The sequence below is a fragment of the Ctenocephalides felis genome, unplaced genomic scaffold (genome assembly GCF_003426905.1).
Source record: "Ctenocephalides felis isolate EL2017-DRISC unplaced genomic scaffold, ASM342690v1 CF-g0.4_SCAFFOLD_00845, whole genome shotgun sequence".
NCBI lineage: Eukaryota > Metazoa > Arthropoda > Insecta > Siphonaptera > Pulicidae > Ctenocephalides > Ctenocephalides felis.
The window spans coordinates 60,326,031-60,351,916 of NW_020536999.1; the positions used below are offsets into that span (position 1 = coordinate 60,326,031).

The 25,886-nt window shown below is 29.4% G+C and overlaps 1 protein-coding gene across 1 annotated transcript in view; it reads right to left on the reverse strand.

Moving 5' to 3' along the window:
• The window catches only part of LOC113363955 (aquaporin AQPAn.G-like), an 85,755-nt gene extending 60,985 nt beyond the window's left edge, over positions 1-24,770 (reverse strand). Inside the window, exon 1 of the mRNA XM_026606432.1 lies at positions 24,678-24,770. The gene's annotated coding sequence lies outside the window, so the exon portion shown is untranslated. The remainder of the gene's footprint in view (positions 1-24,677) is intronic.
• Positions 24,771-25,886: the final 1,116 nt, after the last annotated feature.

Sequence of the window (25,886 nt, forward strand, 5' to 3'; positions counted from 1 at the left end):
TCCCTGCCTCGGGTTTATAGTTCAGTCATTTAGTAGTTTTACCTTAACAGTTTTCCGAGAGTTTTGAAAATTGGTGATTTTATATAGATTTTGATGTGATCTTTACGAATTTCAACTTTGCCACCTCGAATTTTTGCCGCTGCCGCCGCTATATTGGAAAAATTGCGTCAAAAATCAGTTTTTCAACGATATCTCCTTTCTGACTCATGTTACATTAAATATCTATATACAAAATTAAACTAGACAAAATTTTCTATAATTTATTCATAACGTTTTTTTCTGTACCGTCAATAGTTTTAGCGTACGTGCGCCGCAAAGTTTCTTCTGCTGCTCGCGCCACCATCGGATATTTAGCCGCTCTTTGCGCTTGAACGCATTCTCTCTAATAAATATATAATTTCAATAATGAATTAAGCTTTTCTGCTCAGGTCTGGCCTAGAAATAACATAAATTAATCATTTTTTTTTTTTTTATTTATTTTGCTGATGATTGAACATTTTAAATCATACAATTTAATGCATTTTTTTCTTTTTTTTTTGGCAATATTTATATAAATTTGGGATTATTAACTATGAAATATTGAATGAACTCAAATTGGAACTGTATATAGGAATAATCTTTGGCGATAATCGTTCTAATAACTCGATTGCAACGGATAGATTACTGCGTATTGTATATAAGATTATATTATCTTCTAATAACAACACACAACGCCAATTATCTGTATTTCTACATCTAAATATGTATAATATGTTTAGAATAGGGTTTATACAAAAACCGACATTTCAGAAACTGGTTTTCGAATTTTAATTTTACTAAAAAAACGTTTTTAACCGGTTTTCGAATTTTATATAGAAAATAAATTTTTGCTCGAACATTCTGTAATTTATCCACAAATTTAATGTAATTTAGAGCAGTATTTGACTGAATTATTTATTGTTCAATTTTTATAGATGTAAACAAATTCATTTTAATTTTAATTAGTAGAACTAAAAGATTATAGTTTATCTTGATTAAATAAATTTGAAAATAATTATTCGTATTTATCATTTTCACATATAAGAATGAAATTATTTTTATGGTAGTGAAAAGAAAGTTTCAAATAAATAAAAATAATACATTTCTAAATAAAAAAAATCATTAAATTAAAAAATATATATATATATAGTAGATACATTTTGATACATACTTTTTAATATCAATTTTAGTTTTAAAAATGATTAAGCTAAACTCGGATATTGTCTGTTCCGAGTAATTTTAATTAACTAATTTTAAACATTCTAATTGTTTTTTTGTTTAATAAAATACGATTCCAAAAAACTGAGAACATTTATCGAATTTCTCTACATAGACGTGTCCTTTGTTTACGAATCAAAATTTCCTGGAATAGAAAATACTCTCATACTTGCGACCAAATTAATTGTTTTTAATGTCTGATATGATAATTCCAATTTTTTGTTCTTTAATTTGTAGCTTCTAAGGTTTAAAACTCTTATTTTTTAAGTTTGAGTAGAGGAAGTTACTTCTTCAAGAGAAGTCACACTGATTTAAAATTAATATATACACTGGTATAAAAATCTAAATTATATATACTATTTCTGGGAATCATTGCAGACTGATAAGATATCAAATGCTATAGAAATGATATGATTTCAAGAATCAAAATGCTTTTATCTATCTTTTATATTTGGCTATATTTGTCATTTCCATTTATACAGTGAAAACCGACTTTTTTCACTAAAAAACCGATTTTGAAAACCGACAAACCGTAGTTCAGAATCAATAGAAGTATTTTTTTCTAGACGTCAGTATATTTTTATCGTTCCGTATGCTAGTTTACTTGCATTTTTTGTAAATCAAGTGCTCAAAGAAAGAACAATAAGGTAAACTTTTAGAAGGACTGAGGTCAATAGTCAAATCAATCAATCAAATCAATAGTCAAAACTATTCTTACAACAATTTCATATTTGCATTAAATTACACATTTAATGGTTTAAAATGTTCAATCATCAGCAAAAAATAAAAATGAAAACAAAAAATGAATTTATGTTATTTCTAGGCCAGACCTGAGCAGAAAAGCTTAATTCATTATTGAAATTATATATTTATTAGAGAGAATGCGTTCAAGCGCAAAGAGCGGCTAAATATCCGATGGTGGCGCGAGCAGCAGAAACTTTGCGGCGCACGTACGCTAAAACTATTGACGGTACAGAAAAAAACGTTATTGAATAAATTATAGAAAATTTTGTCTAGTTTAATTTTGTATATAGATATTTTAATGTAACATGAGTCAGAAAGGAGATATCGTTGAAAAACTGATTTTTGACGCAATTTTTCCAATATAGCGGCGGCAGCGGCAAAAATTCGAGGTGGCAAAGTTGAAATTCGTAAAGATCACATCAAAATCTATAAAATCACCAATTTTCAAAACTCTCGGAAAACTTTCTAGGCAACAGCATTTTTTTGTACCAAATGACTGGGCTATTAGGGGTAATTAAAATTTGGAACTATTGATATTTTTATCAAATCAGGTATTTGATCGAAATTGGAGGTTGTTTTATATGTTTGACGAATGAATGTTTGATCACTAAAGCTGCTAGTAGAACCAGATTTAGTAGATGTTTATTAAGTAGTTTACGTAATTTTGATAGACATCTAGTATGATCGTCATCAAAATCAAGTAGTTCTGTTTCTAATAATTGATCAATTTCTTCTTCGTCGTCTAAAAAAAGTAGTTATTTTGACAAGTGTATTTTGGAACGTGTCTATCATAGGTTTCCATCTTTTTTTTCCAAAATACCGTTTATCTGTAATACATTTAGTTCGCTACACGGAATTTTTGACATTTTGTTACAAGTTTGTTCAAATTCTGCTAGACGAGCTTTCATTAATGTTAGTTCGTTTTGTAAAGATTGTAATGATTTTAATGAATCCATTTTAAAGTAGACTCACACAAAATTCTAGAGATGATCGTTATGTATAGATAAAGGTAAAAGATACAAGATTTAGGATGAGTTTAGGATAAGTTAGAAAGGATTGCTTTGACTAACCTTGTTTGATGTAGTGATTCTGTAGCTTCTTGACCGCTTTGTAGATTTTCTTGATGAATGCAGTAATTATGCTGTTGATAATAACGTGCACTGATGAATAGTTTTCGTGGCTCCAGTAGATTACGCTGTTAATAATCACTGTGCACTTTGTAAGTTAGATTTAGTGGGTCCAGTGGATTACGCTGTTAATAATCACTGTACACTTTTTAAGTTAAATTTAGTGGCTCCAGTGGATTACGCTGTTGGAAATCACTGTGCACTTTGTAAGTTAGGTTAAGTGGCTCCAGAAGATTACGCTGTGTCGGAAATCACTGTGCACTTTTTTGTTAATAATAGTTAATTGTAACTAGTTTTTCACTGGAGGTCGAATCCGGCTCGAATTGGACCAAAAGGTAAGCGCCCGCGCAATGTTATTAACAATAATTAACTTCACTACACACGGACACTAGATATGTTTGATACAAAAAAAGGCTATATCAGACCTTTTAAATAACTGAGTGAAAAATAATAACTAGTTCAGAATTTGTTTGTATAAATGTAATGTATTTAATTTTAGTAAGTGTATTAGATGTTATCGGGTCAAGAGATACGTACAGAATGGATAATTTCTTATAACTATCTTAGTACCTAGAGTAGGGTAGGAAATTATTTTATTACAGATTAGAGGGAGTTCAGTATATAGGTAGAGGGAGATGGATAAATAAAATTTGTGAGGCTCGAACAAGTATATTTTACAACTTTATTATCAGAATTTATCTATTGGGGCTGACTTATTACTATTTGATGCAGCAATGCCCGGGAAGAGCTATTCATGCATTAAAACATATTTAAGATATATATTTCCACGTGAAAATTGATATTGCTACTGCTCGATATCGGGTTGTCCATGACAGGGATTGATCTGTCTGATGGCAAACCCATGCGCTAACCACTGATTTTGTTTATACTTCTATGGGTTCCGTACCAATGTTTATCCTTAAAGATGCGACGCGGCGCTTACGCGCTTCTATATTTTGTCTCTAAAACAGCTGCTTTAAAAAAATCAAATCTCTCAAAAATCTATTTTATTTTAGTTTTCAAACATTTTTAACGCTTTTGTAAAAAATTAATTTTTCAATAATTTGCCTTAAGACACAATGCCATACACCACGAGTTTAACGTTTTAAACTTTTTCACACTCTTGAATTAACACAACCTCAGATTAAGAATTCTCTATTTTAATTGTTTGAAAGTGTATCTATCCCGATTTTTAATAATCAAAATTTAATAGTTTTAACTTTCCATAATAGAATTCATTATATTATAATAACTTGTATACAAATCCTAAGTGATTTAAAAGCAATTGAGGAAATCTTCGGAAATAATTTAAATATTGAGAAGTGCAATCTTATTCCTCATTTTTTTAACATAAGAAAACATTTAAAGTGAGATTATTTAGATTATTTGTTTACCTTTTACTCCGATACCGTTGTGTTAAATTCTTCTTATTCTTGCAAAAAAATAAACAAGGCAATAAATTGGCTCGTTCCGTTCTGTTTTTGTCTGCATGTATCCAACGCAAAAACCGAATGTCATTAATCTTGCAGCTTTGTTAACTAGACTTATAGCAAGTAGCTACAATTGTGGTCACGGGCTAAAAATAAATGTTTCGAAGTTAAAATATTATGTCATTGCCACATTGTAACCTAATGCTGATATAAATAATATATAGGCTTAATTTCGGATAAGCTATTTGTTTTATATTATCGTAAGATGTAATAATTTGCTCGATTTGTCCAGTCTACGAGGTGAAACAAATAGACGACTTTACTTAAATGTATCCAGAAATTTCAATATATCGTCATATAAATTTAGAGATCTCTTTTTGTCTAAAGTTGCTCTCTAAATTAAGGTAAGATAAAATAATATTCTTGATGTGTGAATTCATATAGCTATATTTATAGTTTTTTTGTATAATCAAAAAAAGTCACGACAAAAAAGCAGAAATTCAGTTTCCCACAAGATGTCTGTGGATTCAGAAAAAAAAACGTAATTGGGTTATTTATGCTTGAAAAGATTTTTTTGATTATATCCAAATTGATCTTTTGAGAAAAAATCAACTCGTATATTTTTGGGAGCGCATTGAATTTTGAGAAGGTAGGTCTTAAATACATATAAATTGTACAAAAAATGATATATATTACTAATAATAATGAGAATGATAGTACAAAGAATATTTGACATGTATTCATAAATTTTTTTTCATTTAGCACTAGGAATATTTTTTTGGCTTTTTACACTTAACTCTATTTTCATTTTTAAATGTATCAACATTTTATTTGGTTTTTACCTTAAAGATCAAATAAAACCATATCAACAACATTCGAGTACTAGCACATAATTAACTTCCAGAAGTATTTTTTGGTCGAAAAATTTATCTTGATAATTTTCTGTTTCCTAAACATTTTAGATCAATGTGAATCGTTTGCTATGTGAGCCGGTTTTTGACCTTTTGTCGCAATTTTCTCAAAAACATCTGAAGCAATTTAAAAAATTCAAAAGCCAACGAAAACGATTCGCTTTGGTTAATTTCCAATAACTACCTTTTGACTGGGTCATTTCTTTAGAATTGTGCAAAATTTGTTATACACGTTTTCGCAAAAAATCTTCAAACAATTTTGAAAATTTAAAAACCGGTCGAAAGATATCAGTTGGAGATCGTGCCGTTTGGTAAGGGGTTTTTGGCAAAGATCGCCCAACTGCAAAATTGACGACAAAGTTCATAAACGATTCACCTAAAATAGTGATGAAATCGATAAGCTGAATCGTCAAAGTGGTTATGAGATACGATGGAGATTAACATCGGCAACCAAACTTGCTAATACATCGAGACCTTAGTATTTTAACTGCAGAAAAAGATATTAACCACTTTTGCTTCAGATACTAAACTCAACTAAGTCAACGTCCAAATCAACTAGCATAGGACCTGCTCAAGCCTTTACCATCTAAGCGACTTAAAATAAGAAGCTGTAATGAATTATTACATGATATCATCTAAAAATTGGATACTATAATAACAGAAGGTGCTATCATTGGATAGAAATCCTTCATACGCCATCAAATTAAATTGTCTACAATTGTAGCTGAATATACTTACTCTATAGTTGCTCTGTAAAATAAAAGAAAAAAAGGTAGAAAAACATCGAAACGTCGAAAGTGATGAGAATATCTAAACTATCAAGTATTTGGAAAGCATCCTGACCAGAGACGAATACTGAACAAGGAAATCAGGGCAAGGATAGCAAGCACCAAGGCATTCGCAAAGAAGAGAACTTTATTGACGAGCAAACAGTGTTTATATTTGGGCAAGAGATGTGTGTTTCGATACGTATCAGAGACATGGACTCTAAGAAAGGCCATCAAAAACTATCTGGAGAGTTTTGAAATGAGGTGCTGGAAACGAATAGAGAAGATGAAAAGTACAGAAAAGGTAACTGAGAAGAATGAGCGAAAAAAAAATTCTACTCATTACGGGGGTATTCTACTGTAGAGTCATGAATTTCGCCCGGTTTTTGAAGGGCTGTATAAAGGAAACAAATGATATTTTTACTATCGATTTTTTTATCATTTGTTTATTGATATTTTATTATTACATAAAAAAATTATTACAACAAAAAATTAAAATTCACAAAGTTATGAGCAGTCAAAGTGGGGGTTCCCAAAAAAGAGGGTGTCCTGGCGTACATGATTCCAACCCTCCTGGTGATTGGAAACATAAAAAATAGATGGATTCTTAATTATAATAGATGCCGCTATCGTATGAACCTTGGATAAGTTAAACACATTTTTTTTGTTTGAATGGCGGCAGTTTGAAAAAAAAAATATTTTTTTTCGTGTTTTTTTAACAACTCCGAATTTTTTAAAAATACTAAATGAAAAGTTATAGTTTTGGGCAAGGTTCATACGATAAAGCGATGTATAGAGAAAATTCTCTCCAAATTTGAAGTAAATCGGTTCATTAGAACTCGAGATATCCTTACCGCCAGCTCGAAAAAAGTAGTTCCGAGAAAAACGCGTTCAAAGTTTTGAGACAAGTCGGACCCGAACCGAGGCCACGTCACTAAAACGGCTATAACTCAGGAAATAATAATAATTTTGGAAAATCCTTTTAATGACATATATTTGAATAATTAAACTTTGAAAATATGAAAAAAAAATTTTCGATTTTTTCAAAATTCTACAGTAGAATACCCCCTTAAAAGGAAAGAAAACTGGATCACACCCATGCTGCAGAAAGAGTGCAGAAAGAGCCTCTTACATGATGTAGTCCAAGGTAAAAGGTAAAACAGAAGGATTAAAAGGATTAGGAAGAAGAAGAATGCAGACGATTGATGACTTACGCGAGAAGAAAAAATACAGGAAACTGAAAACCGAAGCACAGGACCAGAAAACAAGGAACCAGAAGTTTAGATAGAAAAATGCATCAGGGGTAAAAAAGAATAATGGTGATAAAATATAAATGTGAACAATAAACAAGGGACGGGAAAGGGAAACATTGATTTGTGGTGCTTTCACACGCTTTTACTATTATTATTGTAAGCTTGTTAGGAAACTGAATAATTGAAAATCGTATTGATTAGTTTTTTTTGTCAGTCAAAACTTTATTAAAGTAGTTTTTAGTGAGAGCAAAAACTTCGTTTTCAAAATAATTTGGTGAAAATGTTATCTCAATACTTATCGATGAAGATGATTATTTAAACGAATCGGGAAGCTAATGCAACTTGCTCAGAACAAATGCTACTTACACGTAGTTTTGTATAAAATTTGGAAAACTAAAATATATATGCTTAAGCAAAAAACTAATGTTTTCCACCTAATGTCCATAATACCTACTTATTCTCCAAAAATCTACACCAGACCTTAACCTATCAAATCTTTTTAAATATAATGGAAATATAAAATTATCTCGCCGAGCTCTCTGTCTATTACCATCATAAAGTATTATTATTGCATTATTGCAACTTCATCATAATATCTGACATGTTTTTTGCATCTACATTTGATATCTTCTCGAGTAATAAGTGCAGAGGAGAGTACCGCTACATTCGTATTAACTTAAGCGTACGTTGATCTCTCGGCATCTCGCCATCTCGGCTGATGGTGGCACCAGGTGCCAGGAAGAGCAGGAAAAAGATTGAAAAAAGGATTCATTATCGAATAGAAATCATTTATAAATCGATCGGAAGAATTAATCGATTCATTGCATTCCGATTAAGCAATCTCGAAAAAATTATATAGTTTAATCAAATCAAGGAAATAATAAATGGTTTAGTTTATGCGTTGCACACGTACTGTTATTCTTGCTGCATGTAAGGGAGATGCTCGAGAGTTCTGTATCATATTATTTATCGCTGTAATGTTTCCACAAGATTCTATAACAAAATATGCACATCCAGGAATTGCAAGGTTTCAATAAATTTCAATATTTTATAACTCGCACTAGCAATAATACATTTACTTTATTTTCACTTTTGTAGAAAAAAAACAACGTAGTTCGCAAATTTGGGAGCTATTTTTGATAGAATTTTTGTAATGTCATGAAGTTATGTTCTACATTTCCAAGTGTAGTTTTAGAAGAAAACTCTATGCCCGTAAAATTGTCATGAAACCATTTATAACATTTAAAAAAATGTTCAAAATTATGGGATGTGTTTTGGAATACAAGTGACCATAAACTAAATTAGTCATTTTAATAATGCAGAAATAAGACTGATTTTCAGTCAACTTATTAAGCGTTTGCATGCGTTCTTAAAATTGTCCAAACGTACAGAGATCAAATTTGAAACCTAAAATTCTTATTAAAAAATAAATTTGTCAGTTTAGATTTGATAATATAATTGAACTAGTAGTTATCTGTTCCTAAATGCTAAGGCAAATTACTGTAATGTTCTGTTACATGAACAAAATTAAATCAATAAAATTTTGGTATAAATTTCCAATTTTTGCGAATTTCAAAATTTATCAAAATTTAGTTTGGTAAATGCAAATTTTTTGAATTATGAATAAAATACAAAATTTAAATATGCGAAGTTGAAATTGCTTTAATAAAATAGATAAAAAATAAGTAGGACGGGACACGAAGGTCCAATTTGACTTTGAGCAAGAAAATCAAACCAATTATATCACAGCAAATAAGACATATCAAACAAACATTTATTTGACTAAATTCAGTGAAAATCCTAACTAATTCATGATTGTAGAAATATGTTTTTTGCTGTTTTTCAGAAATTTGTCACCTGGTCCTTTTTACCCCATAGGTGGTGTGAAATGGGACGACCAAGGGTCAAACAGGTCCAAAGTTTTATTTTTAATTAAAAGCAAAATTATTCAACCCATGCAAAATATAAATATCATGGGCACATTTTTTACAGAAATAACACTGTATATAACCGTGATCTGGTATTTCGTTGAAAAAAATAATCAGCAGAGTTGTAATAATTATTTATTTAAATTATCTTTTATAAAACCTTTTTTAACTTAATTTACTTTTTTATTTACCATTTTTTATTGTTCACACTTTTGCCAGGGTAAAAGTTCAGTTGGTCCGTTTTACCTCACCCACGTGTGAGCTTTTATAGAGGTTTTATTAAAAAAAACTATTGAATCTAAATTAAAAATTTACAATACATCTTATAATGCAATTAAATAACGTATACTTAAAAATTATATTAAGGTCTCGTGAACTAAACAATAGTGCTCACAACGAAAAAAGCAAACATCGAAGAACATACTTTTATTATGAATTTTCAAACATTGCCGTTTATCTCGAGAAAGCATCATCATTAAAATCAATGTGATGGCTGGTTATACATCTTTTGCCCTCTACTTTCAAATATTGTTGTTAAAAGATTCTTAACTTTACTTGTGTTTAAGATATCGGTTGTGGACCTTTAAGATAGTGTTTCAATAAAGAGGACTAAATATCCAAATTTAGTATTTCTATATTAATTTACTATTTTGTTCCTTAGCAGATAAAATCAGATCCTCCTCTAATCAAATAAATTAAAGCAGTCGCGTGCCCATCCAGATAACTTACTGCGTGACATTTCTATTATCACATTTTGTAGAACCGAGAAGAGATTACGATTGCATAATTTACTTAACCAATTAATATAATTTAGATTAATTATTACTATTAGGACCGTCGCACAAAAAGATGTTTGCACATCGAATCACTGACATTCGATTAGTCAATATTTGGTGGTGTGATTATTGGTTTGTTTAGCAGGCAATAAATTATCATAATATAGATAGAATAAGAGATGAATATATTAGACATAATAGTGTTTGTGACAATTTATTTTCATGAGAATTCGAAGTCGATACAGGTTTCAGAAGTTGCAATAATATATTTTTTTCAATTTTTTTTTTAATTTGATAAAATATTATGCATTAACCCTCAACCCGCCGGCATCCGAGCGGAAAGGATTAAATGTACATAGATATAACACAACTATAATACAACATGGTTTTTGTAAATAACTTTTTTAACCTTCCCAAAGGAGAGGGTATATGTCTCGGTTTATGTTTTTGCTAGAAAATATACTATATACTATGTTTCTAGTTCAATTTAGTCCATTTTTAGTACAAATACCAAAGCAAGTAAAATAAAAAACTAGTAGGGTTTCTGGAACTTTCCGTACCAAATATTATTATTTTTTAAAAAACGATTGACATTTTAAAAAAAAATTGACTTCGAAAAAATTAGAATTTTTGAGACACTATGAATTTGACAAAAAATTACTTTTTTTGAAAAAAAAATTTTTTCTTTATTTTAACATATTTTGGAAATTCTGAACTTTTTTCAAAGCAATCGTACTGCTTTAACTGCATAGAGACAAAATGTCAAAGCGCCTAAGCGACGCGTCGCCTTTTAACGAATAAACATTGGTACGGAACCCATAAGAATGCAAACAAAATTCATATTTATTGTTAAAATCTCTATAAAATATCTGATAATTTGATGTGCATATGTCTAATGATCATTTTTGACCGCCAATTGACATTTTTTTTTACTTTTTTTATTAGATCTCCGAAACCGCTAGACCTGCCTTTATGAAAATCAATTCTTCATCTTGTCAATACAAGTAAAACGTTTTCTGAATTATTAAAATCGGACGCTCCGTTCTCTTAAAAACTGAGTTACCGTTTTTGGAACTTTTTGCCCCGTATCTTCGGAACGGCTAGACCTGCCTTCACCAAAAACAAATCAGCACGTCTCCTTATCAATATGAATCGAATGTTTTTTGAATCATTTAAATCGGTTGATCGGTGTTCCCGAAATCGTCGACAAAAATTTGTATCCGCACACACACACACACACATACACACATACATCCATTTTTTCTAAGGTATGCCAAAATGTTCCAAAACCTTTGAAACGTAAAGATATATAAAAATTTTCATTTTCGATTTTTTTACGATTACTATAACTTGCCCTACGGGAAGTTAATTACTTACTGAAGAAATGAAGAAAACTAGATTTTGATATGGTTTTTAAGTTAACGTAGCTAAGCAAACATATATAATCAAATGAAATGGATCATGAATAAAAAAAAATAAAAAATAAATATAATAAAAAAATATTCGGGCATATATATAAGGTTTAGATTTTGTTGTTCGACGTTGAGACATTTCTTGAGAATCATCGAAATGAAAGAAACAATAAATAATGAACTATTTACTTATACGTTTCGACACGGTTGAGTGTCAACAATTTTTTTTATATTTTCACGGTATCTAAAAGAATTTGTACAAAGTTTAAAAATGATTACATTTAAAATATATTATAGATTAAAAAATAAAATATATAAAAAAATGACAAGTAAAAAATTGATGCATACTCCTGGTGTGGTATAAAATAAGAATATACTACATAATTCTTTAGATTAAATTTGTAACAAATATATTTTTATTTTATTATTGTTTATTTTCTATATGTTATTTTAAATTTTTGTTATTGTTTTTCCTGGTGTTGTGTGTATCAATTTTTTAGTTGTCATTTATATATATATATATATATATATATATATATATATATATATAAGTCTAGTGTATAAAAATAAATGTAATTGTCCGCTTATTTGCACAAAACGATAATAGTTAGTTACATAATTCAAAACAAATTGGCTGCCAATTCTTACAACAGGACTGATGAATTCTTATTGTCAACCTTCAATGCTAAGCTATTAACATACGACCATCCTATAAATATAAATATAAATTTAAATGAACAAATAAAATTGCATATATATATATATATATATATATATATAATTATTGATTGACAAAATTTGAAGAGCCGAGATTATGGAAAGACTTAATTTTGCTAAAAACAAAATCTTTTTGCAGAAAATTGTAGATAAAGCGCAAAAGTGTATAAAGTATGAAAAGTACATTATATAAAGAATTATATAAAAGTAAAAACAGACAAAATAGTAAAATATCCAAAAATATAAAAAAATTACCAGTATTCTTAGGCGAAAGAAATTAGACTTCACCTTATAAAGAATAATAATTGTAAGTTAAAATATATGAACGATAGAAAAAATGGATCATCATAAATATGGTAGACTGTTGTCTAAAAAATTGTGCCTCAATGCTTCCGAACAATGTATCCTTATTACTAGTATAAATTACAGTAACTTCCAAAATAAGTTCAGAATAACAATATATCGACAGATCAAAAATATTTACAGTAATTCTGAATGAAGGAAAGACCAGAAATGAATGAAAGAAAAACCATAAATATTTTATGATAAGTACTGCATATATAGTTGCTAAATTAGTTGATTTCCAAGTCAGTTATAGCAGCAGTCGGGAAACCGGAGTAAATTTCCCCAATATTACCCTATTGGGGTAACCAAAGTGAAAACAGTAAAGAAATGTAAAGCATCAATGTGACCAAACCTGACTAGTTTATGAGATGCTGAAAGTGGGTGGTTTAGTCGGAGGTTAAAGCAAAATATCATTTATAAAACATACAAATTCCACATTTACTTGACTTTATATCTCAAGATGGAAAATGATGAATAAAAAAATCACGAATTCAAGTATAAAACACATTGTCAAAATCCACAAACACGAAATAGACCAGGAAAAAAACGACTTAATCCAAGATTGATTTGTCAATGCCAACCCTATGGTCCGACAACTAGTATGTATTTTGCGAGACTCAAGTTTTTGTGCATTGAGGTCTTTATACCTAACTTACATGGAATGAGGACTGACTAAGCCCAAAGCGGCGGACACCATTTGACGGCGACTGACTTATTTAAATTTTGGCGACGAAATTTATTGAAAATATAATATTATTACTATAGGAAAATGCGAATGGCAGAGTGGTTTTCGAAGATAGACAATTTTGAAAATGCTTTGGGCATAGTCTATCCCCATCCCATGTAAGTTAGGTATAGAGACCTCAATGCACAAAAACTCATGTCTCGTAAAACACATACTGTCATCCGCCCACTGACTCTTGGACCGCCAGGAAAATAATACCTTAATAATTTGATTAACTATCATTATCCATATAAAAATATGATCTTTCTAACTACAATATCTACCACCATGTCCCCGGCTATTGTATGACACACATCCGATATTGTAATAAATATTTATGAGCCGATCGAGTGATCAAGTGGTTAACAAATGGTACTCGATCTATTTTGCATAAATAAATAATTTATTTTGAAAATAAATATTACAAGTGTCAAGTGAAGTCACGACATTATATTTATGCGACTGATTGATCCTTAACGATTTCCAAAGATTTATGCATATACGATACAGGTGACGCATAAAAAATTGAATTAAAATGTAATAAATTATTTTAAAAAATAGGTAATTGAAATTTTGCATATTGGAAATTTATTACTCATTTCCTCATCAAGATCATCACATCATCAAGAGAACTTTGTTCTATTAGCTTATAACAATAATAATAAGGGACACGCTGCTCATAGCAAAAAAAAATGATATCAGCATGATATCAGCTTGTTCAATAATGGAAATCCTGCCTGGTGTAAAAAGGAGTATCCGCAACCAAAGCTTTTAACTTTCTTTAGAGCGGCGAGTTAAAGTAATCGCCAAAAAAATTCAAAATAGAAATGTTTGTATATCCTTTCTTTTTAAGACCTAAACATTTTGGCATACCTTAGAAATTGTATCGACCGATTTGAATTATTCAAAAAAAACATTCGATTCCCAGCAATGGAAAGGTGTCTTGAATTGTCAAAGGCAGGTCTAATAGTTTTGAAGATACGGGGTAAAAATGCAAAGAATGGCAATTCAGTTTTTGATAGAAAAGAGGATCCAGTTGGAATGAGACAAAATACGTTTCTTGTATTGACGAGGTGAAGAATTGATTACATTTTTGGAAATGCTGGTCTATCGGTTTCGAAATTGAAGTAAAAAAGCTCCAAAAACTGACATTTGGCGGCCAAAAATGACCATTGCACATAAGAACATCAAAATATTAAATATTTTATAGACATTTTAATTATAAGTACAAATATTGTTTTCATTCTTTCGTTCCATACGAAGAATTATATTTTTAACTTCCCGAAGGGTAAGGTATAGTAATCGCAAAAAAATCGAAAATATTTTTTTTATTTTTCTTTACGTATCAAAGGTTTCTGAACATTGGCATTCTTTAGAAAAAATGTATGTATGTGTACGTGTGTGTGTGCGTATACAAATTTTTGTCAACGATTTCGAGAACACGGATCAACCGATTTGAATAATTCAATCGGTTTGTATTAATAGGGACAAGTGCTGATTAGTTTTCGGTTGAGACAGGTTCAGAACCTTCCGAAACGATAACGATTTAAATTATTCAAAAAACATTATTTGTATTGACAAAATAAAGAATTGATTCAATTTTTGAATAGACAGAGCTAGCGGTTTCAAAAAAATTAAAAAACAAAAAAAGTAAAAAAGTAAAAAGTGTTCAAAATATATCAAAGCTTTTTTTAAAAATATATATATTTTTGATTTTAGAGGTACCAGCGATTTGCATTAAGGCACGATGCCATGCACCACAAGTTTTTATTGTTACTGCTAATATTATTATAATTTATCTATATCATTATAATTTATAATGAGAATTGGAATTATCTAGAAAAATTTTAAATTTAAATTCATTGTCAAATTAATTTAGAACGATTTAACCACTTTAGTTTACGTATTTAGTTCACATTGATATTATACGTATTTAAATTGTCAGAGTCAACATGTTTATCGAAAATTAAAAAGGACATTGCAGTAATTATCTTATCACTGGTGCACTGCTGCACTTCACATACTCTAGCAAATACAAATATTAACAATACATATACATACATACATACATACATACATACATACATACATACATATATATATACATACATATATATATATATATATATATATACATATACAATAGCGTTTTGTGGATAATGAAATAAGTAGTTCACTAATTTACTCACTATAAATTATTTTTAATTAAAGTTAATGTGCTAATGGATATTTGCATAAATTTCAGAATCAACAAACTACAAAATTTTCTTTCTCGACATCATTTAATCACCAAGAACAATTATATTTGTTATAAATAATGTAAAAATTAGTCCACTGTTTTCACAACAAAATGTTTAATTGTCTTATTATTACATGTAGTGTATGTCGTAGAATTTTCAATACTAATTACAAATACGGAAAGTGTTTATTTTACCGTACACTGTATCTTTCAAAAACATTAAAAGAGTAAATAATTTAAACTATAAATTAATACTGGTGTGCTGACTCTTCAAACGACGTGGACTTTTATAGATGGCAACTCAAAAGGTTGACTTATCTGTATTTAATGAATTGATTATAACAATTTCTGTAATCTTGATTATTTTGTATTTGCAGCAATGTCATGTAAAGACTGTATAATTTAGGAACATATTGCTATCTAATATATTTTCAAGTAAAAACGATGCCAAAGCTGCTTGACATCAAGCAGTCCAAGGCGGGTATCGAACTAGAAAATTTTGATAAATGGGTCTAACCACTAAACCACGTGGAAGCCCTTTTAGCATCATTATTAGTAAAAAAAATAGCATAAAGTAAGATCAGGAACTGAACTGTCAATAAAATTATAGACGCATTACTTTTCTACATTTCTTATATTAGAATCCCTTCATTTGTTTTAGTTTCGGTCGTATAAATGAATGATGTTTGTCCCCCATATTTTGCGTGTTTTTTCTAACAGATCAAAACTACTTGATCTATGATCTTATTTTGCTAACGTACATCCAAACCTAGTATTTTTTCTGAAAGGGCGACCCAGCGGTCATCTACTATCCTTTTTATGAGTTGATAATGCCCGCGAATTTTATATAATATTATATTCAAGATCGGTAAACTCAAATGAAAATTCGATCATATTGCTTGATATGGAGCTGGCCAAAATTGGGATCAATCCTGGGAAACTAGTTTTTACTAGTACGAGCACAATGAATGGCATCTTAACTTGTTTCCTCATTGCTAACAATAGTTAATATGCGAAAATTTCTTTTACGCCAATAAATGGTGAATTATTAAAGTTCTACTTCTTCCAATTTTACAAAAATCAGATGTTTCATTGCACGAACTTCAGATAAATCCGCCTCTGTAGATATATAATAATAGTTTCAGTATTAGCTTGTGTGTATGTTTGTGTGTGATTGTAATAAATGCATGCAAAAATTGTCCATTCATATCATCACACCACGGTTAAAATCAAATATGCAATATGTAATCAGTACCATAACTATTAATGATAATCAACTTTACTAATAGCACCCAGCCTTCGTTCATTGAAATATATTATCTAACTCGATTGTATAAGTTGAATCAAATCAATTACGAATTTTCTGTAGTCTTAGTTATTGAAATCGATAAAAAAATGCAAGAATGCATTTTTAAATACATATCGATACGTTTCTGGATCATCTGTCAACTTTTGTGAATTTTAAAAAAAATAAGTGAAAGCATGTCTGTTCGGTAAAGGTTAGCCTAGCATTTCTACCTACCATTTCTTCGCAATTAATTTTTGAATATAACATTAGGAGAAGTTCAGATAAAATGATTGATTATTTTAACCAGTCTTAATCGTTTTTTCTCAGCTTTGCTTCATTGACTACCAGCAGTGGCGTCGGAACCGCGTGGGCTGTGTGGGCTTGAGCCCGAAAAAAAAACGAGCCCACCCATCAAAAATTTGGTTCCGACGCCACTGACTACCAGTAACATATCTTTTAATTAAGTAGAAACTATAATAACATATTTAATTAAGAAAAATGCAACCGATTACAGAAATCATTTTGTCCATATAGTAGGGACAAAATGACATAGATTAAGGACATAATGAGATGCTAATTTGAAGAAGGCAGATCACAAAAAACCATTTGCTTCTCTTTGGGACATCAGCATATTAAGCATGAGCCCAAAAGGGAAAAATAATCGTAATTCGTCGTAATCAACCTTTGCCGGGCCCAGAACAAGAAAAATTGGGTTTTCACCAAATGCAAGTCTCTTCTTTTTACCAGTAAATCCTTTGATCTGTTTTTAGAAGTATTTAAAGAAAAAGTTAAAAGACAACATTTTGGACTGATTTCAATTTTCTTTTTTTAACTTCCCGTAGGTTAAGTTATAGTAATCGCAAAAAATCGAAAATGAAAATTTTTATATGTCTTTACGTTTCAAAGGTTTTTGAACATTTTGGCATACCTTAGAAAAAATGGATGTATGTGTTCGTGTGTGTGTGCGGATACAAATTTTCGTTGACTATTTCGGAAATCCGATTTAAATAATTCCAAAAACATTCGATTCGTATTGATAAGGTCTAGCCGTTCCGAAGATACGGGGCAAAAAGTGCCAACAACGGTAACTAAGTTTTTAAGAGAACGAGGCGTCCAATTTTAATAATTCAAACAAACATTTCACTTGTATTGACAAAATAAGTTAAAAGAATGTCAAAAATATTTATTGGACATATGTACATCAAATTATCAGATATTTTACACAGATTTTAATAATGTGTATACATTTTGTGTAAATTTTTTGGGGTTTCGTGCCAAGACTTTTAATTACGGTACGGGAAGTTCCAGCAATTTGCCTTAAGGCACGATGCCATGCACCCCACTAGTTGTCCATATTATGTCGAAATAGTACTATGTCATTTTGTCCATTGTATAATAATGTCATTTTGTAAGAAAGTGAACAAAAATGGAAAATTATTCAAAATTTTATCAAACACCTGGTAATTGCAATAAAATTGATCGAAATCTCTAGCACTTTCATAAGTTTAATGATTTTAATAGAAATTATTACAAATAACAATAAATAAGTCCCAAACAAACATGACAAAACAATCCTCAAAATAAAATTTTGAAGGCGAGATACACGTTTGAACTGATTACTACGAAAAGACTAGGACAATGACACTAAACGTCTGACAGGATTGTGATTATAAATATTATATAGACTATCTTCATGTCCGTCAGACGCAGACATACTAATTACTAAAACTAAACTAGCCAATTTTTAAATAAGACCACTGTGCCATTTGGTCCATATATACAACTTCGACTGTATTTCTACTATGGGTACAGTTCATGGCCTAATCGAACATCCCAAAATTGGGCATAAAATAATAATCGTCACAATTTAAAACTTGAATCACAAATCTTTATTTAAAATATAATCTGTGGTAAATTTTAGTTCAATGAATCTAAAATTAAATCTATTCTAAGAATCATAATTACTAGGTCAATTATTCTCAGATCCTCGTCCTTTGGCACGAGTAGTCGCCACTCATGTTTACCTTTGTTAATTATAGGCGATTAGTTAATGAGATATTAATATAATTTTAATCTTATCTCTCAAGCAAAGTGCAAATACATTCCGATTTATTATATTGTCATACTCCAGATTCATATCTAATGTAGTGCTGAGGAGTTACTGATAATGATGATTTAAATTGCAAGTCGATTCAAAATCGCACAAGTAACATAATTAATATCAAGAAAATTTTACCTGTCAGCTAATATGCGTTTAGTATGTTATGTTTTGAAATAACTTGGATGGGAAAAGGTTTTTTTCTAAATTTTAATCATCAATGAATATATCTAAGATACTATGGTTTTAATAATAGATACTATCTACTATACTTCCTGCACTTCACATTAATCCTAATTATTTAATCGCAATTAGTACTATGACTTTCAAACTAATGCCAATGCAAAAATAATTAAAAATGATATTTAGTGAATAAGTTAACAATATTTAAATAAGTAAGATAGTAAAATAAAAAAAAGTGACGAGTGCGCAATTATTGGTACATTTAGGTCATGACGCCTTTTTAACCGTTCCTTAAGTCACTTTTATTTTTGACAGATTGTTAAATTGAAGCAAGGTATGTTATTTTGGATAAATAAGTACTTAGATACACTTATGTATCATATTGAGAAATATATATTCTAGAAACTATTAAACAAAATAATTTTTAGTTGACTGATAGCTCATTTTGATAATTGTCCTATAGTTGTTGTATGATCATGTAACATTTTATATAACATTTAATTTATATAGAATACTATATCATTCATTCATAAATCATTGTATGATATTATTAGATATAATATTTTAAGTTTTTAATGACCATTTCATTTTTAAAGTCTGGCAACCAAAACTTTCAGTAACAATTAAGTCTAATCATCTGTTAACACAAAGGGCCAGAAAAGGGTCCAATTTCTATTTTCACTATAAAAAAATAAAATATTCGTATGAAAAACGGTGTTTGTGTAAAAACATTCTAAATTTCATGTAAAATGTTTTGGAGACGCATATTTAGATCTCTATTTCATCGTGTTGGATGCTTTTTCAAGTTGGAATATTTTCTTAACGACTCTACATAAAAAACATTTATAAAGAAAATTGAATTGGTTTCAAGAAATTTTCAAACTTGTAATTTTATTAATAGTAAATAACGTTAAATCTACTCTTCAAAATTACTTCGGAGAAACTAATAAAGAATGTGCAAATGAAACTTTTTGTGCAACTTGGACTGCACTTTCGATAATTTTTTTTTTTGAAAATGCAAAGACTACTTAAACATTAAAAATTTACTTCTATTAACAATAAATAAGCTCATTTTTTAATTATACGGAATACTTTCTGAAAAATATTTTTATATACTATACAGAAATCTAAGAGTTCAATAAAATATGTGTAGAAGTACATACTTACTTTAATAGTTTCCATTTCGTATCTGAATTTTTTAAAATACTCATTGCTATTGCTATAATTATATCTTAAATGAAAAACTATGAAAAGAAAAAATTAATTATAGTAATATAGTAATCGCATAAAAACCTTAGAAAAAATGGATGTATGTGTATGTGTGTGTGGATACAACCGATTTGAATACTTCAAAAAACGATTCCATTCCTATTAATAAGGAGACGTGCTGATTAGTTTTTGGCAAAGGCAGGTCTAGCTGTTTCGAAGATACGGGACAAAAAGTGCCAAAAACCGTAACTCAGTTTTTAAGAGAACGGAGCGTGTGATTTCAATAATTCAGAAAACATTTTACATGTATAGACAAGATGAACTGATTAAATTTTTGGGAAAGCGGGTCTAGCGGTTTCGGAGATCCAATAAAAAAATGTAAAAAAATGCCATTTAATGGTCAAAAATAATCATTAGACATATGCATGCACATCAAATTATCAGATATTTTATGGAAGTTTCAATAATACGTATAAATTTTGTTTACATTTTTATAGGTTCCGTAACATCGTTTGTCCGTTAGAGGGCGACGCGGCGCTTACGCGCTTCGATATTCCACCTCTATGCTGCTAAAGCAGCGCGATTACTTTGAAAAATAGTTCAAAATTTCCAAAATATTCCAAAATAAAGAAAAATATCTTTTTTAAAAAAATTTATATTTGGTACGGGAAGTTTTGAATTACGGGTACGGGACTAAACTGTTCATATTTCAAAAAACTTTAATATTTCAATGAAATTTTAAACTTTTAATTGTTCCTCATAGCATTTGATGAACATAATAATTACTTCAAAGGTTAGATCACACTTTGACATTTTTAAATGTCTTTGGATTAATAAAGGTGGTCTTGAATCAAAGGGCGCAGTATCAGCCATAAGATTTGTTTTATGGTCTAGTAAGATCATATTTGTTTAAAGTTAATATATAATAAAAATAAATAAAACATAAATATACATATTTACTGACTAACAATGCAAACTATAATTTATAATGTACTTTATATAATTATATTCGTCATTGTCTACAAAATTAATTGTGAGTACATCTACGACTAGAACAATGAATTATATAATTTCAACTTTAAGAAGAAATGAACAATTGGCCATGCTGGCATGCACATTAGTATAAAAATCATATAATTTTATTATTAGGTATTGAAATAATTGATTTGAACTAAAGGATTTCAATTGATACACTGCAAAATAGAAATAAGTAAGAAATATGTATCATTGAACTTATACGACTAATTGTTTATCTAGCTGTTATTTCTCTTGAATGAAAAGAAATAACGTTGCAAAACATAGACGGCTGTCTGGAATATATTATGAGTTATTGGTCATTTAAAATCGTGTTAGAATATTTGCCAAAACAATTATGTACAAAAAAATGCAATACAGAAAAGTGCAATAATCTTGATAATGCAATATTCAACCCGACAATGATGCACATAGAAGATAATTTAGGAAAAGATTATTTGCATAGTTAATTTTGATAAAGAAGCAAACAATAAGGTTAGGGGTGTCCTTGTAGGTGTATGCCTTAAAAAAGTATTTATAGTGAATAACAGACTTAAAGATCGGCGAGTAAAAAGATCCACCACCAATATCTAAAAACTAGTAGTGTTAGGAATCTTCTTAACAACAAAATTTGAAAGTAGAGAGTAAAAGATATATAACCAGTCATTACCTTGATTCTGACAACGTTGCTATCAGGAGGAAAACGACAATGTTTGGAAAATCCATAACAAAAGTATTTTCTTGTTAGTTTTTGTGTTCGTGAGCTCTGTTTCTTAGTTTACTTAGTTTACGAGACTCTAATATAATTTTTTAGTATGCGTTGTTTTTTTATAAGATGTAGGGTAAAGCGGGGCACAAAGATCCTATTTGACTTTGAATTTGAAATTATATTGTAAAAATCAAATCAATTATAACACAACAACTTACACATATCAAACAAACAACTATCTGACTAAATTCATCTTTCACAGCTAATTCATTAATCATTGTAGAAATGTGTTCTTCATAGGCGAGATGAATTGGAACGCCCAGGGGGCAACAACTCCAATATTTTATTTTAATTTTAAAAGGATTTTACAAAATAATTGCTACATTATTCAACCAATGCCAAATATAATTTCATACGTGCATTTTTTACAGTGATAACAGTATAAATAACCTAGATCTGGTATATCATCAGCAGAGATGGAATAACAATTTATTTCATTTATCTCTTGTAAAGCTTTTTAACTTCCCATAGGGCAAGTTATAGTAATCGCAAAAAAAACGAAAATGAAAATTTTTATATATCTTTACGTTTCAAAGGTTTCTGAGTATTTTGGCATACCTTAGAAAAAATGGATGTACGTGTGTGCGTGTGTGTGTGTGCGGATACAAATTTTCGTTGACGATTTCTGGAACACCGATCAACCGATTTGAATGATTCACAAAACATTTGATTCGTATTGATAAGGAGGCGTGCTGATTAGTTTTTGGCAAAGGTAGGCCTAGCCGTTCCGAAGATACGGGGCAAAAAGTGCCGAAAATGGTAACTCAGTTTTTAACAGAACGGAGCGTCCGATTTCAATAATTCAAAAAACGTTTTACTTGTATTGACAAGGTGAAAAATTGATTAAATTTTCATGAAGGCAGGTCTAGCGCTTTTGGAGATCTAATGAAAAAAGTAAAAAAATGCCATTTGGCAGTTAAAAATGATCATTAGACATATGCACATCAAATTATCAGATATTTTATAGGGATTTTAACAATAAGTATAAATTTTGTTTACATTCCTACGGGTTCCGTACCAAGGATCATCCGTTAGGCGGCAACGCGGCGCTTACGAGATTTGACATTTCGTCTGTATGCAGTTAAAGCAGTACGATTGCTTTGAAAAATAGTTCAGAATTTCCAAAGTATGTCAAAATAAAGAAAACATTTTTTTCCCAATAAAAATTTTTTTTTTCAAAAAAAAGTAATTTTTTGTCAAGTTTATAGTTTCTCAAAAATCTAATTTATTCGAAGTAAATGTTTTTCAAAAATGTCAATCGTTTTTAAAAAAATAATAATTTTTGGTACGGGAAGTTCCAACAATTTGTCTTAAGGCACGATGCCATGCGCCCCACTAGTTTGAATTTATTTTCTCCTCTGCGTTCAAATATTGTTACTGAAAAATTCTTAACTTCACTGGTTTTAGAGATATCGGTTAATTTTAAGTTAGATTCAACAGTTTTTTATATAATCTCTATAAAAGCTTATGTACCTAGCTGGGGTAAAAAGGACCAACGGAACCATTACCTTGGCAAAGGTGCAAAAATTAAAAATAGCAAATAAAAAAATAAATAAAGTTAAAGAAAGCAATTTTACAAAACATAAATTATGTTCATAGATATTCGAACTCCGAAGATTTCTGGCGAAATATTAGATCCAGATTTTTCGTTTTGTTTAAAATGTTCTCATAAAATTTGTATTTCACGTTAAACAAACCATAATATAGCTATTGTTTCGGCTGTCTCTTCTTACCCATGGGGCAGAAATGGACAAATGACAAATTTTAGAAAAATATTTAAAAAAAAGACATTTCAAAATTAGGAATTACATGGAAATTTTAATGAGTTTGACAGTTATTTGATACATGTTACGTGTTGTCATGTAATTCATTTAGTTTTTTTTTTCAAGTTAAATTGAACCATTGAGCGTACTGATTAATTTTCAATATAATTTTACACATAGATCTATTCACACTCCCTTATACTTCATCAGATAATATATACTATATCAATTTGGTATTTTTTTAAATGTACATATTATCAATGAAAACGTCTCGTATTTTAATAGTAAATCGCAACGAGAGAACAAAGATAAATATTAGAGATTTTATAATTAAGATTTATCAACTTCAAAATATTCTTTTTGGCTTAGATTATTAACAACATGGGCACTTTGTTAATTCTTATATTTTATAAATTTCAAAATGGGTATTAATAACCATTTTTAATAACCGGTATCATTAACTAATAATGGTTAATAATAGTGGTTAATATTTATAGATTTATTTTCGCATAAGCTAGCTCTCTTATAATATATCATATAAAATAGTAACAACAAAAAAGATGAAAGCGCGGTTAAGGATACCATCAGAAGATACCGCCAAATCGAGTTATTTTGGAAAAAACTCTCAAACAAGGCAAATTGAGAAATAAAATTATAAGAAAGCGAATCTCATACGATAATAGATAATATATTTCATGTTATTAATACTTTGATTTCAATATTTTTCTCCAAATTGGTACTCACTTTGCGCGATCCAATTTGCCGCCACTATCAACACCAAAAAAATGTTCACAAAGTTCGACAGTTTTAAAACTCACAACTAATTCACGACACACTTGCTATCAATATATACCTATATATTTAACAGTATAACTATTTATTAACTTGAATTAATAAATATTATATATTCGATTTGATTTGTTGTCAGATGTTTCGGGTTTGGCCGACATGAGCTGAATGAATTGTGGATGAGATTTAAGCTGCTACTTGTTGGCGCGCTTTGATGATGACGATTCCCCTCCCTTAGCCGTCGACTCTCTTCATGTAAGTGCATGCTTTTATCGTGCGAATATTAAGTATAATATACATATACGCATACATAAATATATGTATATATAATTTAATTTAATTTATTTTTTTCTGGATATCTAATTGTACTTAAAATTTTAATTTTTTAAACTGAAAAGATTTTTTCTTTTCAAAAAGTTATTTATATTTTCCCGTAGGGTAAGTTATAGTAATCGCAAGAAAATCGAAAACTAGTGGGGCGCATGGCAAGTTGCTTATACTTTCCGTACTAATTTTTTTTTTTTTTTTAAAAAAAAAGATTTTTGAAAAAAATTTACTCCGAAAAAATTAGATTTTTGAGAAACTATAAATTTTTGACAAAAATTTACTTTTTTTGAAAAAAAGACTTTTTGAAAAAAAATTTATTTTGAAAAATTTTGGAAATTCTGAACTTTTTTTAAAGCAATTGTACTGCTTTAACTGCATAAAGAGAAAATATCGAAGCGCGTAAGCGCCGCGTCGCCGTCTAACGGATGAACATTGGTACGGAACCCATAAGAATGTAAACAAAATTTATACTTATTATTAAAATCTCTATAAAATATCTGATAATTTGATGTGCATATGTCTAATGATCATTTTTGACCGCCACATATTATTTTGTTTTTACTTTTTTTACTAGATCTCCGAAACCGCTAGACCTGCCTTCATGAAAATTTGATCAGATTATTATTATGAACATTTTGGCATACTTTAGAAAAAATGGATGTATGTGTTTGTGTGTGTGTATGTTCGGATACAAATTTTTGTCGATGATTTCGGGAACACGGATGAAGCGATTTGAATAATTCAAAAAACATTCGATTCGTATTGATAAGAAGACGTTCTGATTAGTTTTTGGCAAAGGCAGGTCTAGCCGTTGCGCAGATATGTTGCAAAAAGTGC